Consider the following 14,474-nt stretch of genomic DNA (forward strand, 5'->3'; position numbering starts at 1 on the left):
ATTGTAATTGTTTATGCATGATTAAAAAGTAATTGTTTCTGCATGATTTCTGGATCTTTTCTTTTACCCCTGTGGTTTGACTTATCACTGCTCTGCCCACTCTCTCCATGCATGACTGCATGGACAAGCACATGGTGTTTTGCCCGGAACTGAAAGAAAAAAAAAACAGCATGCTTCATATATCAATATATATATTTGGGGTAAAGTGATATTGACTGACATAATGGGTCTCATTCACTAATAATTGTGTACATTTTTAGTATTTAAATGCTCACGAAAACATTGACTAATAAACAAAACGTGCAATCACAGATGAGTTTGTTCTTAATCTCATTATTCTGTTATTGACATTGGAGTGTTTTAAATTAGAGCTCTGGTGCATAAGTTTAGTACTTTGTATAATAAAAATATTATAGATTATTGCATGTGTGGTATAAATTGTTCTTGATTTTTATTTTATTTTATATATATTTTTTTGTACATTTTGAATAAATATTAGTATGACAGTTTTGATGGGTCATGATTTAGTCGTTAAAACTTCTGTTTCATGCACATGTCATGCATACTGTAAATGTTTAGGCTTGTTAGGTGAATAAGACCCAATGTCTTCCCTTACAACTTGCTTTCCGGTACTTTTAATACAATAGACTTTTCTGTATCCCCATCACAATATCTCGTTGCCATCTAATGCTGTGACAGTGTAACCTGCACTGAAGTACAAGTCACCACCACTAAGAATTATTACACAATACCAAGTGCTAGTATTAAATGTATATTTATATTAAACACTGTTTATTGAACTATACTATTTAAAAAAAAAACAATAATACCAATAGTAGTTTCTAAGTAATTCAGCCAAATGTACAAAACAACACTCAGCAGTTTAACCACTAGGGAGATATCAGAACCAGCTGGAAATTCCAAAAGAACTGTTAAATTAACTAAGTTAAATTGTTCTGCTAATATCTGCGTTTATGGCTTCGGTAAGTTCAAAAAAATAATTTATAATAAATTAACCAAGGATTTACCTAAATCTGTAAACCTTGCATTTTGTGTTTTGAAGTGATTTCGAACATGCCTGTGTAATATATTGGGGGGGGGGGGGGTTGTATGACTAGAAAAGGCTTGGCTTATTAAATGCAGCCTGAGTCGTGCATTTGATTTCAGAGCTGCATATGAGTTGGTATGCTCTTAATGACATGGCTGTTCGTCGGGTCTGGATAAATGACCTAAAGTAGGCATCCATGCAAATTAGGAGGGCATGGCCCGTGAGTATCGTCACAGTTTGTTTGGTTTTCTGACTGGCCCTTTGTCCACTGGGGTTTTACATTTGTGGAGTTTATAGCAGAGCGAGGAAACTAGTGTCTGTGGTTCACAGTATGCCATTTCCATATACTGAACTTTCATTATTTTACTGCGCCTTAGTATACCCAGAATTTCATTATAGGGCACATCTAGGCATGTAAAGTTCAGATTTAACAGGGGGATATTCCTGTGGTCAGGATGACCAAAGGTGAAATTCAGATGAAGACTTTTAGTCTACACCAATGAAGAACACATTTACACACAGAATACTTATGTACTTAAAGGATGTCTTACTCTCTAGTAGGCGTCTTATTAGAATGGTAAAACAAGCATAGCAGAATAATAAAAAGACAACTCCTTTTATAACAGAATCATTTTAAAGAATTAATTCTTTCACAGTAAAATTCACATCTAGTGACAGGTGTTCAAGAAGCGTCAAACGGAATATACCAAGGTCATCATAGGGCTGGGCGTTATGGCAAAAATGCAATCTCAATAATTATTTTCCATATTGAACAATATCAATATATATATATATATATATATATATATATATATATATATATATATATATATATATATATATATATATATATGTTGTTATCGCTTGCAGATTTAAAAGAGTTCCCTAAAAATTACTGAAGCCACAAAAAATAGAGGGTCCATTAAATGGAGTAACATTTTCGGCTCTTTGATCAATTTAGAGTAAATAAATCCAGAGCTTGACATTGTTAATATCATAATATCGTTTATCGGGTTAGCCCTAGGTCATTATATAGTCTAGGCCTTTAAACACAAATTCAACAATATTATAAGTAATAAGAAAGGATGTGTGTTACTTCACCCTGGAGGAGAGAGGAATATCAGAAAATCTACTCCTGCTTTGCTCAAAGTAAGAAAAAAGAGGCATACAAACTTGTTCCTGTGGTGTTATTGGTACTGCTGGAAATCTTACATTTACTTGTCTGCCAGACATATTTTATCCATAAAGAACAGTCGTGTAATCCAATTTTAAATTCTTGCTATGCTTAGATAATATGTATGATAATTTGATGCAAGTAAAACAGTCAAACACAATACCCGTAAGATATATTTAATTACAACCAACCAAACACCACAAATCAGTTTACATCTGTTCATCTGTTTCTTTTTTTATTGTTGGAGCCTAAATGGTAACCCTAGAATGTATAATGTAAGCATGACAAAATAAATAATAGTGTAAATAATTTATTTTAAATGAAGTCCTATCCATGTGATATCAGTCACCCGTGATGATTCAGCCTCATACCACCTCAAGCAGGGTGTCTTACATTACTATTTAATAAGATTCAGCAAATCAGCAGAGTCCATCTTACTGTGTCTGTAGCATGTTTGACTGAGTGCACTTTCCAACACAAATGCTCTTTCACAAAATGCAGTGCGGAGGGTGTTGAGTGTTGAGAAAGCTATTTTTTGCGGTGCAGATTGTGCAGGCAGGGTGGCAGATGATGAAATGCCATAAGCCGAGGGGAGGAAAATAGGTCACAGACGTCAGGTTCTTGGCTTCATTCTCTGACGTGTCATCACCTGAGGTGCAAAATGAAGAAAAATTGCACGTAACTAGACACATGCCTAAGGAGCTGATTGTTTTCAGGGGGTTTGGTTTGGGGTGTGGGTTATGCATTTCCACCATCCGGGCGTGGCTTCATACTGATTCCTTATATTGTATAGAAATGTGCATCGATAAATGTTTGTTTTATTGAGGGGAGAAGGTGGTGAGAGATGTGTAACAGAATAGTATTACTATATATTTCCCTTTCTGTGACGTTAATGTGAGAGCCATTTGGGTTTTCTCCTTCTGCTCTACATGCTGGCTTACGCAAATATGGTGCCAGGCAAACAGTCTGCTCCCTATGAGTCACGTTCTCAAGTCTTCCCTGGGTCTGGAGCATTCCTGGAGTTTTTGTTGTTGTTGTTGTTGTTGTTGTTGTTGTTTTAATCCTTTAGACAAATGCAGCTTTTCCATAAGCACCCACATAGCTAAACTTCTCTGGCCCACATCTGGCCCACACATTCAGCTTTTGCTTGGCCCCCATGCTGCAGTGAATTAAAGTACATGACTGGACCAAGTCTGGCTTCCAGACAAGCGCAAAACATGGACCATATCTGGGCCAAGTCTCAGCAAAGTTAATAACCCATAACTGGGCCTGAACTGGGCCAGATACTGTATGTTGTTGTATCACAACTGCAGTAATTTAATAAACCATGCTTTTTCTCTAAGCAGCCTGACTGGTCATTGTTTTTTTCTTTACTCAAAAAATAATGTTAAAATATTTTGAAAAGTGGGTCAAGATATGCCAAACAAAAATGGCCTATATATAACTTTTTAACACCCAGGCCAAATAGTACATTTGATCTGGCCCAAGTTAGATGTGCCGCCTTAAAGATGGTGCCACCTCCACTAAACCACATCTGCTCTATACCACCAGATGAATGCCTGCTGTGCCAGCTTTATGCCATTTCTGGGCTAGAATTCATTGCTACCTGGAAAGTCATCAAGTTTGTGAGGTATTTAGGTTTTTGTCATGTAAGAGCAGGGTAAACATGTTGGTTTTCTAATTGATCTCTTTATATCGATCCCTAAACTTTCAAGATCAAAGATCCCTGCAGGACTTTTCGCAGACAGCTCAACCCCTGCTGTTACTGTGCAGGAATGACTCACTGATTTCACTCCTGAGTAAATCAGTGTTTTTGAATCAATCAATTAAATGGATTCTTCAATGACTCACATTCTGTATACTGTAAAAGTGCTGCATTGGGTTTGAGATGTATTCCGTTGACCTTTCTATATGGTATGGATGTAAGTAACATGAATACAATATTTGGATGTACTGCATTCATGTTATAACTATCAAATTTTATTTAATTCCTCTCTTGTGGCCTCATGGGAAAATCTCACTGTAAGTACATCATAGAAACATTTTGTTCACCTTTTCAGACACTGGGAGTGTTTTCTGAATCAGTTTTTATGTTTTAATCTTTATGTATTCCTTTAATCTAACAGACATTTATGTATTATTATTTCATTTATTACTATTATTAATAATAATAATAATAATGGATAATTTTATTACAATGTGTTAAGATGTTTTAACATTTTAACTTAAGAAATCCAATTTAATGTACTAGCTACAAAAAAGGTGCTTTAGTTTGGTTATCACATTTGTCAAAGAGGTAGCAGCTGAATAGTCTGAGATTTGCTTTTTTTTTTTTTTTTTTATTGCATCGAGTTAAAAGGTGCCCTGTAAAATATATACCATACTAACAAAGAAATTATTCCATTTGTAAACAAAGTAGTCATATTTCAAAGGTGAAATAAGGTAAAAAAAAAAAAAAAAGAAAGAAAAAAAAAGCTCTTAACTAAATCAAGAGCTTGTGAATTGAAAGCAAATCTAAAATGTATCAATCTCCAGTCCTACATAGCAGATTCAAAAATAAAGGCCTCTTAACAAACCTCTCCCACTCCCCAAACTCCCATCTTCCCTCACTCCAACTTCAATTTACTTTCTCATTCATTCTCCTCCAAACTCCAAATAAGAAAGTGGGTGAGTTCAGATGACTGCCCTTAGGGCTTTGTTATTTTGGTGCCAAGTACCCTTTCTCCATCTCTGCATTTGCAGCCTTGCCTAGAAATCCATTTACCAGCTATATATTAAACTTCTGAGCTCCGCCATTTTGAAGGAGGTTCTTTACAGGCCCATGTTGGCCACTCACATCAAACTGTGTCACCAATTATTAGGCTTAAGCAGAGGGGCCTAAACACAGCTATTCAGCTGAGAATTTACAAAGGGACCTGTCAGTGCCAGAGGATGAGAGGATGTCAAAGAGAACGCAGTGCAGTGACTAATTGGGACATGTTCCCCATCCCATATGGATACCTCTGCATAGAACAGTTGGGCTGGAAACTCAGGTGCTGTGTGCGATTTGAGATACACTGAAGTATTGTCAGTGCGAATGCACAAGCTAACTACAAGTTCTCTCACTGAACAGTGTCACTTATGAAGTGAGGGTGTGTGATTTAGGTTTAGAAGTTCATGTGTTTGAAATCCCAGTGTGATTGCATGCTGGCCAGTAGACAGGGCTCAGATGGGATGGGCAAATCTTATTATCCTGGCTCATGAATATTAATTATGTTCAATCATTAATAGTAATTACATAGTGTTTTCTCTATAGACCTAAAATAATTGATTTAAAGATTGTGAAAATAGTCAAAATAGACACATTTATTTATTTATTAGCAAAACACAATCATTTTTGACTCATATCCCACTATGTGTGCATATTATAGGTGGGTATAGATTATTATTATTATTATTATTTATTTTTTTATTTAGATTAATCTCTCTGTAATCTTTGAATTATTTTAGATTTACTTAGATTAAAATGGCTCATTTGAATTCTGCTGAAGGCATACAGAATATGTTTGCTACATAAATAATGACTAAAAGTCTTTGAGAATGGGTTTCTCAAGCCAGGTGGTGCATTAGACTAGGGGCTCTTCTCCTGTTTCTAAAATGCATCACAAACTGCTTAAGAAACTGTTCTACTATGCTAATTGGTGATGAAAATAAATTTTGTCCAATAAAATGTACTTGTGCTTTCTAACATTTTATTCAGTTATACATGAATTTTGAACTGTAGGCCTGCATAAGCTCGAAACTGCAATATTTGATTACCTTAATCTGACTAAAGTCATAATATTCAAGTCATTTTCCGACAAGATCCACACCCACAGCTGATATTCAGCATGGGTGATATTAAAGAGCCCATATTATACATGAAATAGGGTCATATCTTGGTTGTAAGGGTCTCCAACAACAGTTTAATATGCATGCAAGGTCAAAAAAACACTTTCATGGTCTTATAATCTGCATTTATTTTTACCTAATTATCCCAGCGACTCCCGTATGAATCGTCCAGTGATTCATTTGTTCCCAAACCCCTCCTTAGCGCGAATCTAATCTGCGCTGATTGGACCAATGACAGCCTGTTGCGATTGGTCGACTGCCTTCAGTCAGAGAGTGAAAAGCCAAACAGCTAATCAGCAATATAAAAGTAATCACAGTTCATACACGCTCGATAGTGTAGGAGTGGATTTTAGCTGCCAGTGGGTCAATGTAAATACAGACTATGGACTTGAAAATTCAGACGACTAACTATTTTATTGAGCAAAAACTCCAAAAACAGTTGAGGAGATCTCCTAGCTTCTCACTCTGCTCTTTTCACAGACACACACACACATATTGCACACACACACACACACACGCACTTAACCCTGCTCCGGACGACAACGCGCGCACACACACACACACACACACACAAACACACACACCTCCGGACGACAGCGCGCGCACACGCACACACAGACACACACACTTCTCATCGTCCACGGAGCTCCGTTAACAAAGCAGCACGCGTCGCGTTTTTAACGTGACTTTGCACGCGATAAGAGAATATAGCCAGTTAACCTGATACAGTACACGCGGTTACAAGTAACAAATCACAACTAAATACATTTGCAAGCTAGAGTCAACAAGGCAACTTTAATCGCACGTACTTACACTTGAGAAATGGAGGAAGAAAAATCCATCCTGACATGTCCAGCAGTAAGTTACTCTTTACTGATCCTTCCTTTAACAAACGCTGATGAAGTATTCTTTGTAGCATGTAGTTTCCAGAAGTTTCCAGTAGTTTCCAACTGCTTGGCTATAATGCTGAGGTTTCATCTTTGGTAGAGACTCAATATATCCATCTGCAGTGTGACTTCAATCGACCGGCATGTTTGTGTGTGTGTGTGCGTGTGTTTGTGGGTGTGTGTCTGGGTTTCTGCGTCAAAGGGCGGGGCCTCAGGTTTGAAATCTCCCGGGTTTGCGCGTGCACGTGAATAACTTGGTTTCGTTCGTACGTCATGGCGAAACACCTAATGAATCGGTATCAAGGCGACTCGTTTGAAGCACTATGAGTCGACTCTTTTATAGATGAATCAACCGTTTTAAACACTGTACTCTTACAGATTTAAGCCTTAGCTGGATACTTTACTTCACTTAGAGCTGTGTTATACACTACATGGAGGGGAATTTTCAAAAACCCATAATATGGGCTCTTTAAGCAACTATCATTGCCAGTGGGTAATGTTGTAAGCACCCATCAATTAAAAAATTTAAATGGGAGGAGAATTCGACATTCTACCTCAACTACTTTCAACAGATCAATTCATATTCATAAACACATTTATAAATGATTAAACTTAGAAAACAATTTGATATGAACTCTGAAAAAGGTTATCTATCATATACTTCCATGAATCTGAAAATAAAGTATATACAATGCTTTTGAGAAACAGATCGTAATATTAAGATCAGTCGCACAATCATTTATACTATCTACTGTACTTAACATTTCTATGCTTTTGGGAAACACAGCCCAGGGCTGGTCAGCAGAATTAAACACTTTGATGAAATAAAACTGATTGTGGGAAAACAAGTTAAATGCTACAGGTTTTGAACTAGTTGTATTTTTGGGGACTGTAAACTTTTCATTAATACCATAACCAAGCCAAACCAAAAGTTTTGGCACACTGTGAACCCCCTCTTCTTTTCTACCCACTGAAAAACAGATGGACTTGTTATTATATTTTAAAGCTATATCTGAAAACTGGGTCAGTGGAGTTTGAATTCAGTGTTCATTGAAGTCAAACTCAATTCCAAAAACATTGATTTTACCACTTTAACTGTACAGCACTTACTGTCAACCTGTCCAACTCATGAGGGCTTTTGTCCTGCTTCCCCAGGCTATGTCTGGGTCAGTCAGTACAAATCAGAACAAGTTTTTGTACATTTGTCGCACATCAGACTACTACAACCTACAGCTCTCCAAAGGCTATTAGACAGAATAACTGACATATGTGACCGGAAACATCTCAAAGTTTGTTCTATGAACTTTACAATGTGTTACTTTAAGAGTTTACACTGTAGTCCTTGGATCAGTATTTTTTACACCTCCTTTGATATATTTTAAGTACTAAAATGATTAGATCTCTTAAGTTTCATGTTAATCTTTTCCTTGTAATGCATCTCAAAGATTAAGAGCTTCAGTAAACCTAAAAACACAAGGAACCAGAGAATTCATTTTATTTTGGCCTGCATTTTATGCATCACCAAAGACCACAGCTTAATCTAAATGCTCTTTAATGTTCTACCAATGAGTTCTTTTTTTTTAACAGTCATTTACATTTATATTTTTGGATGATCTATCATTTAAACATTTTATTTAATATCATAAAGCAGTGATACAAAGTCCGCATAACCAGTCATTCAAAATTAACCATAATTTTTAGAATGACTTGAATTCTTAATATTCCTACTGCCATGTTTTAGTCAAATATGAACCAGGACTAATGAATAAAGTATCTTTTTTCAAATGCCAGAAAGACACTTCATTAAATTAAGCCATGCTCACTTAGCATTTTCAGGTTTAATGGCTCAAGATACATTTTTGTTGACTGTTTCCCAAATCTGAGCCTCTGAGAAAATGAGCAGAGAAGGTCAGGATGATTACACAGACAAAAGGGGGCCAAATTATGTAATTTCACAGCTTAAAGTTCAAAGTGAAATAATCTGTGATGTACTGCAGGTTTTGTGGCAACAGAGAACTTTATTTAAGATTTATTTGCAGAATTAATACAAAATATCCTTTGCAACCCTTGGGCAACAATCCTTTTTTAATATTCAATTGGCATTAGTAATTGAGGTGGCTCATCCCCATATCTGCTCACCTCAGACATTATACAGGAAAATAGCTAAATGCCTTTGCTTTTTCTAGCTCCAGATAAGCTTTCTAACTGGCTTGGGTGAGCTGCCTTTCATAATATACAGTCAGAAAATTTTAGCCTTTGTATTTACAGCCACTGCACATTTAATGTCACCACATGCTATGGTTCCGTAGTGTGATAAATGTACATGAAAACTGTTTCAACACTGGAAATTTGTTTGTGTAGATCAGAATGGCAAGAACACAATCATAGTCAGACCTCAACCATATTGAATGAGCTGTCAATAAAAATAAAAATAAACTACAACCTAACAACACCAAGTGTAACCAACATTCCTTACATGAATGAAAAAGGTTTTGCTGTACCCACAGGGAGTACATTTTTCTTTCTCAGTGTTGGCTATTATGTGTTGAGTCCACTTACTATGCAAATATGTTACAATAAAGTATTTTATTTTTATATTAATATAAGTAACATTAACTATAAAACGGAAAAACTTACAAACTTGGAGGGATTGTTTGTGTAAGCAGTTCTCCACCATAAAATGGTGGAAATAACTTTAGACTGACCACAGAAGCATAGAAAACTGCATTCAAAGAACTTCTCTACCTGGTTTTGATGCTGTAGGCAAAACACAAGACAGATTTATAGATCTGTCAATTAAATATTTAAAGCCAAACTCAGCATGAGTCAGGCCAGAACTCAACTGAGGGTACTGAATTTACACTGTAAATATAATTGAATCAAACTTTAATGGACTTATCACCCAAATACACAGTGCATGGATGGAGAAAATGATTGCATTTAGTAGCGCCCGTCTTGGCAGATCATCATCCATTTGCGCTTCAGCTATGAAAGAAAATACCGGAGGCCCAAATCTCCTGGCTCCCTACCCGTCCCCTTGTAGTGTCGAAAAAAGCTTTTCACAGATTCAGCAAACCATTCCACGAGTCATCTCAGTCAAAGCACATGAAACGTAAACAAACTATAAAACCGCAAACTAGACTGTGGTTTATGCAATTCTCAAAAGAAACCAGGCTGTTTCAATCAGACAAGACATTCCTTGACCTTAAATGCTACGGCGGATTTCACCATTTGTACTCAGTGGGAGAGAGGAGAAAAAGATTAATAAGCACATCATGTACCTAAGTATGTATATTCTAAAAGAGTGGATACGTTGATCGAACATTATTCGTATTCAGCCATCTCTTTTTACTGTTTTCATAGTCTATATAATATGGTGGACATGTTTGGGTTTACCATAAACATAAACAAAATAAGTAATTCAATATTCAATAATTCAATACATTGTGAAAATGAACATGCTGAAATTGCAGGCATATCAAAATACATTCAATGTATTTTGATATGACTATAATATCAGTATGTTCCGGCAAGATTCTGAAGTGCGCATCCCATGCATGCTGTGCTATACCATGATGAATGGGAATGAAGCGACACAACTGACGCAGGTAGGTCATGTGACCATTACAATGCCGGATTTAGTATGTCCGAATTCCATTCATACTTCTTACATTCATAATGTATAGAACATACTTTTCTGCATCCGAGTTGTACGTTTAAATGCAGTACACTACCTACTGAGTAGCAGGCGGTTTCGGATGCAGCCTTGGTATTTGAATGATTCTCTAGCATATTATCTAAAGTGATGACAAAACAGGTGATTTTTGCTGACATTTTAAGATTATAAGGCTGAATGGCATGTAAATCCATCAGTCTACAGAGATGTCTGATGGCTTTAATAATTAACTTCAAAAAAGCCAAAGCAAAGCAAACAATAGCAGTTTCTGTAGCATATATATGGTCCAGAGATTATTTTCAAGACTTAGTTGTGTTTATGGGGTGCAAAGCAATGTGTGCTAATGCTTCACTTGCATGCAGATTCGCAGATTGACTCCACGTCATCAGGAAGCACCACGCCTCAATTAGCACATGTTTGGCCACGTTAATTTTCTCGAACACAATTAAAAGTGCACTGTAAGCACTTCTCTCTTTGTGTTGTGTCCTTTGGAAGCCCAAATACAGAAACAGAACAGAAAATATCAGCGCTTGGACGGCATTTTAGCTTTCTCGAACGCATCTGGCCATGCTCGTTGGCTGTGCAGGGTGAATGCGCGTAACCTGAAACATTTGTAATCCCACTAACCCAGATGTATTTCTTTATTTTTTCTGAACTTTGAGCCTATTACATTCTAAGACGGTATTATTGGCACACAGCTACATTACACATAAACTAAAGTCTAAAATAAGATATTGTATTGGGCCACCCCCTTAAATTGCATTAATTATTATTATTATTATTATTATTATTATTATTATTATTATTATTCCATAAATAAGAGGCCTATTGTAAAGTCTGTATGGTGGATATCCTTGCAATCCACCGAGGATGAGCAACATGGGGCTGTTACAATGCAGCTCCTGCCAAATCCCTGCCATCATCTGCTGATGCAGGTTACCTAATGCAGTTTCAGTGTTGAGCTTGTAGAGGTCAGCATTCAAAGTTAATACATGTTCAGGTCAGGCTTTAGACCTCAGATGACATTTATCATGAACTTCCTCTAGTCCTCAGCGACAAGGGTAAAGTGGACACTGCGAAATCCTCAAGCTTGTATGTGGCTTTAGGACATTGGCTTTATCTGTAGTGCAAGGATAACTGGGCTGCTGCAAGTGCACAAACGAGCAATGTTTGTTATTTATGAGGACACATTTGACATATTAGTTACTTATTTAGAGCATATGTTTACATTTAATTATATTATTATTATTATTATTATTATTATTATTATTATTATTATTATTATTATAAACTATTATTGTTTTATAAAAAAAACATTTTGTATGGAAAATATTAACCTGACATCCAGATAATCTTATTAATACTTTAAATGAGTCCCACTAGAGATGAAATACGTTTATCATATATTAAAATAAATCACAAATTTTCCTTTTGAAGTGCGATTCTTCCAAGAATCCCCTAAGTGTGATGCTCATCTATTTCAAACATTTTCAAAATATTTAAAATTTTAAAATAATGTGTTTGAAAACCAGTTATTTGAATCAAACGAGTTGCCACAAGCTCTAATTATGCTGCACACTGAGTAGCATCAACATATTAAGCTTTTCTGCTTTCCCTTGAATCAGCAAAGTTCTCCTTTAATTTGTTAATTTTCAAGCATATTACTGAATGTTTCTACACAGTGAGATAATGAAAATTAATTGGCCTTGCATGTGTTTGGGTGCCTTTCACACTGACTAATAAAAACTGCTAAAATCTGTTGTGCATGAAATATGTTGCATCAAACATGTATACAAACACATGAAAATATATAGTTAGGTCCATAAATATTTGAACATCGACACAATTCTAACATTTTTAACTCTATACAACACAATTGATTTTAAATAAAATTAACAAGATGTGTTTTAACTACAGACTTTCAGTTTGTTTTAATTAAAGGTTATTTACATCCAAATCAGGTGAAAGATTTGGGAATGACAACAGTTTGCATATGTGCCTCCCACTTGGTAAGGGTCCAAAAGTAATTGGACATTTGGTTTTGGGTGTGTGTTATTCCCTCATTATCCCAATTCCAATGAGTAGATAAAAGGTCCATAGTTCATTTCAAGTATGCTATTTGTATTTGGAATGTATTACTGTCAACTCTCAAGATGAGATCCAAAGAACTGTTACTTTCAGTCAAGCAAGCCATCATTAGACTGAAAAAAGAACAAACCCATCAGAGAGATAGCAAAAACATTACACGTGGCCAAAAGAAAAGAAGAGAAAGAATGCACCAGTGAGCTCAGCAACACAAAAAAGACCTGAAAAACCATGGAAAACAACTGTGGTAGATAACCAAAGATTACTTTCCCTGGTAAAGAAAACACTATTCACATCAGTTGGCCAGATCAACAATTGGTCAACAACAATTGGTCCGAGTCAATAATCAAAAGAAGACTTCACCAGAGTGAATACAGAGGGTTCACCACAAGATGTAAACCATTGGTAAGCCTCAAAAACAGGAAGGCCAGATTAGAGCTTTAAAAAAAAGCCTTCACAGTGCTAGAAAAACAACATATGGACAGATGAGATCAAGTTAAACTTGTACCAAAATGATGGGAAGAGAAGAATATGAAGAAGGAAAGGAACTTGATCCTAAGCAGTGGAGCATGATGGTGGTAGTGTCATGGCGTGGACATGTATGGCTGTCAAAGTAACTGGTTCCCTTGTATTTATGGATGATGTGACTTCAGACAAAAGCAGCAGGATGAACTCTGAGGTGTCTCGGGCAATATTATCTGCTCATATTAATTCATATGAATATTATATTAAGTATTGTCAATATTAAGGCAATACTACAGAACTCATCGGACGACGCTTCACAATGCAGATGGAGAATAACCCAAAGCAAACCAAAAGCAACCAAAGAGTTTTTGAAGATAAAGAAATGTTATACAATGGCTAAGTCAATCACCTGAACTGAATCCGACTGAGCATGTATTTCACTTGCTAAAGACAAAACTGAAGGGAAAGAGCCCCAAGAACAAACAGGAACTGAAGACCGTTGCTGTAGAGGCCTGGCAGAGCACCACCAGGAATGAAACACAGCATCTGGTGATGTCTATGCGTTACAGACTTCAAGCTGTAATTGGCTGCCAAGGATTTGCTACCAAGTATTAAAAAGTGAAAGTTTGATTTATGATTACTATTCTGTCTAATTATTTTGGATCCTTAACAAGTGGGAGGCACATATGCAAATTGTTGTAATTCCTACACCAATTACCTCAAAGTAAGGCTGACAGTCTGCATGTGGTATTTATATATATATATATATATATATATATATATATATATATATATATATATATATATATATATATATATATATATATATATATATATATATATATATATATATATATATATATATATATATATATATATATATATATATATATATATATATATATATATATAAATATAATATATATATATATATATATATATATATATATATATATATATATATATATATATATATATATATATATATATATATATATATATATATATATATATATACTTCTACCTTAACTGATAACACTTTAGTTTAGGTCACAATTCATGCTATTAACTACTGGCTTATTACCTGCCTATCATTAGGATATTAAATGTTCATTGGTAGTTATAAAGTTTCTATTAAAAACCTGAACCCAACTTCTACCTTACAAACTATTAATAAACAACTAATTAGTAATTAGTAGTTTTTTGAGCTAGTAGTGTTAGATAGTAGTTCGTTAATATCATGACCTAAAGTGTTACCCTTCAACTTTA

Source organism: Danio rerio, chromosome 7, assembly GCF_052040795.2.
Source record: "Danio rerio strain M-AB ecotype USA chromosome 7, GRCz13ab, whole genome shotgun sequence".
NCBI classification, from domain to species: Eukaryota; Metazoa; Chordata; class Actinopteri; order Cypriniformes; family Danionidae; genus Danio; species Danio rerio.